The following is a 3,719-nucleotide window of genomic DNA, read 5'->3' as shown; positions in this document are numbered from 1 at the left end:
CCGGGGTGACCATTGGGTCACCGGAGCTCCGTCGGCAACGAGCTTAGGTGGCAGCGGTTCTCGGTCGTCAGCAAAGCGGCAGCTCCAGCATGCAAATGAGACAACAAAGAGGGTGGTTCGAGGAAGAGGCTCACGGCGGTTGCGGCGGTGCAGACGGCGAGCTCGGAGGAGGACCAGAGCGAACGGGGCAACAGAGGCGATCTCGGCAGCCGAAGGTTGAAGACAACAACGTCAAGGGCATTGCGGTGCTTCCCAGCTCACGTGGCTTGGTGAAGTTGACGGGGACGGAGTGGCGGAGCTCTCGAGCATGTTGGATGGGCGAGGAAGGGCCGGTGGCCGTGGCAACAAGCGAGCGGTGGTGACGGGCATGCTCGGCCATCGGGAGGGGAAGCAGAGGAGCGAGGGGGAGAGAGAACCAGAGAGCAAGGGAGGTTCGTGGCCGTCTCCGTGGCGCTAGGAGAGAGCCTCAGGGGCTTGAGGCAGGCAGGGAGGAGGTGGCGGCCTCAGCGCGCGTCGTGCCCGCCTTCGCCTCTGCCTACTGGTAGAGGTTGAGGACGACTGGCAGGGCCAGTCGCCTAGGCTGGCCTACTGGGCCGCCAGGTAAGTGCCCCAGGCTGGCTTTTCTCTCTCTCTCTCTCTCTTCCTGATCTTTCTGTTTTTCTATTTTGCAGGTTTGTTTTGATTTAGTTTAAAATACCAAATCACTTTTATAAATCCTGCACATAATTGTGGGCACTATTTGAATTATTTCCAATAGCCCACATTTAGTTTCAGAATTATTTGAGCAATTAACATTATTATAGCAGTTAAATGCACAAATTCAAATACATAATGATTTAATTCAAAGCCCATTTTGGTCCTGCAAAAATGTGCATCATTTATGTTTAGGGATTTCACCTTTTTCCCTAAATCAAGAACATTTTTGAAGGGCATTTCAGGTTCATTGAAAATTATTTTAGTAAACCCTAGTTGATTTAAGTGGTGCTAGGAGTTTATGTCATCCCCATTTCAAATTTCCATGAAAGTTAAACACGATGCAAGCAAGATACAAACACTAGGCAGTACTAGAAGCTAGGGATGTGACAGCTACGGCCACGGATCGATAGAGCCCTGGATTTATGACGTGGCGTAGGGCACGGATCGATGACATGGCAGGCGCCATGGGCCAGGCCTATGCCGACGGCAAGGCCGTTGGCACAGATATGCCACCCCACAGACCGGCGAGTGGCTTGGATCGATGATGTGGCGGAGCACGTGGATCGATGACATCGGCAAAGCTATGTCGACGGCCCCCGTTAGGCCCGTCGACGTAGGCTTCACGCCGTAAACGGTCGTCGCCGCCCGGGTAGTCGTAGGCATATAGTTTGGGATGCCGACGGCCCCCGTCGGCATAGATGGATATATACTGACGGCTTATCTACGCCGACGGCTTGACCTGGGCCGTCGGGATACATCCATCTATGTCGACGGGGGCCGTCGGCATGTTGCCGGGATGACAAGGGCTTATACTTGGGGTCTTATGCACGTGTGATTGATGATTGCATGGATCTGGAACCCTTGAAGCACTTTCATGTTCTGAAGAATTTACCCTAGCCACTGATTTGAATGTGCAAAACCTTGTCATTGCATGTGAGGCATCACAAGTGACTAAGCAAATAAACGAAGGAGGTAGAGGAGTCTACAGCTCGATTCTGCAGGAGATAGAAGCTTGCCGTGGAGCCTTTACGGACGTCCGGTTCATTCATGTAGCGACCCGGCCTCAAACGGTCAAGTATCTGTGCCTCCGTGTCATCCCTGGATCGGTAATGCTGACACACACAGTACTCGAAGGATTTATAACAGAGTAGCAATCACACACTTATTACATTGAATGTCTCAGAAGACAACTTATTACAATAAATATGGCTTAAGGACATCTAATACGATAACAGCGGAAGGCTTGGAAGATAAAGTGAGTCCATCAACTCCAACGGCATAGCTGAGCTGCACGGCAACGACCTAACGTACCTTACTCCTCGTCTGAAAATTCTGCAACATAATACGTTGCAGCCCAAAAACGGGTCAGCACATGGAATATGCTGGCAATATAACACAGTAGAGCAAGAACAGAATAATGCTATTACTACATGCATATTTGGCTCGTGGAAAGCTCTATGGTTATAGTTTTTGCGAAAAGCCAATTTTTCCCTACAACAAAGGAATAAGTTTTATTTTACCTATCATGGTAGTTGAAACATCATTGAGAAGGTTCCTCCAACTCAATCCCAATTAAAAGTAATTATCAACCCAACAATATTAATTAAGAGTGATGAGATACTTAGGATAATCCAAGTACTAGATACTCAAAATTGTCCATAACCGGGGACACGGCTAACCATGATTAGATTGTACACTCTGCAGAGGTTTGCGCACTTTTCCCCACAAGACTCGATCTCCTCCGTTGGATTTCTCGCACTACATGGTGTTGAGAAACGGATGACCGAGACACAGTCTTTCAGAAACATTAACTCTTTACTCCGGGTAGACCATACCAAACCTACATCCCTCTACCTGCTGATCCACCTCTTCAAGAGCTCATGCAACTTACTCAACTATGCTAGAGGCCATAATAGCTTGTGGCTGCACACGGAAGTTTCTAGCATGAAAATATCTCAGTTCCCTTTGAGCCTGGGTGGCGGACCTTAGGATGATCACACGGGTACTCCGGGATATCCTAGGACAACACTGGATTCTTCAGGTGCCCGACAAGCAATCCACCCAGATGTGTATCAAAGTTGCCACCTTAGTTGAACCATTAATTAACAATCTCACATCTGTCATGGATTCACTCACCCAAACCACATCTACGAGCATAGCAGGGTTTGAATATAACAGGGCAATAGGTTCTACCTCATCAACTACTTCCCAACCCACATGTTAATCACATCCTAATCATGCAATGTTTGAGGATTGGAACTAATGCATAAAAACTGGGTATGGAAGGAGTATGATCAATGTGTTACTTGCCTTGCTGACGATCCGCAAAACCTAGGGACTCGTAGTAACACGCTTCGCACTCCGGGAATTCTATCGCAAACAAACAATAGCATACATAAGCAATCAAGCAAAGATGCACGGGCAAAACTCAAATAAGAAGAATTGACCAGAAAGTCCAACTTAAGAACTCCGGTTTGCGAAAAGAATCAAATCAAACGGAGCAACGAAACACAAACTGCGAAAGAAACAAGATCCGTTTACTAATCTGAACTAAAGTCAAATTTTACAGTACCAAAATCTTGTTCAAGTTGATTAAACAGAAAGAGGGTTTCGAGACGAAGATCTAGGCGCTTGAATCGCCTGATTCCGATAAACGAGCGAAGAGATAAACTAAAACGAAAATCGGATCAGAAATCGCGATCGAAAATAATCGCGGAAAATCCGAGAAAAAGAAAACTGACGAACAGGCTAACGAACGAACGTTCGTTGTCTGTAACTAACGAGCGAAAACCGTTCGTTAAAACGAACGTACGGACGAACGTCCGCTATATAAACTAAACCGTGAAAACCGGCGAACCATTCTAAAAAAACGAAACAAGGGTTTTTTTTTAAACCAACGGTTTTTACCGAAACCGGAAAAAAAACGAACGGCGAGATCGGATCGGCGGCGGCTCTGGCGTGTTCCGCGGCGGCTCCAGCGAGGCGGGGCGGGGCTGCGGGCGGTGCGCCGGCGGCGCGGTGGT

Source organism: Triticum aestivum, chromosome 3D (assembly GCF_018294505.1).
Source record: "Triticum aestivum cultivar Chinese Spring chromosome 3D, IWGSC CS RefSeq v2.1, whole genome shotgun sequence".
Taxonomy (NCBI): Eukaryota; Viridiplantae; Streptophyta; class Magnoliopsida; order Poales; family Poaceae; genus Triticum; species Triticum aestivum.
The sequence above is the reverse complement of the archived record's forward strand: the minus strand, read 5'-3'. Positions refer to the sequence as shown.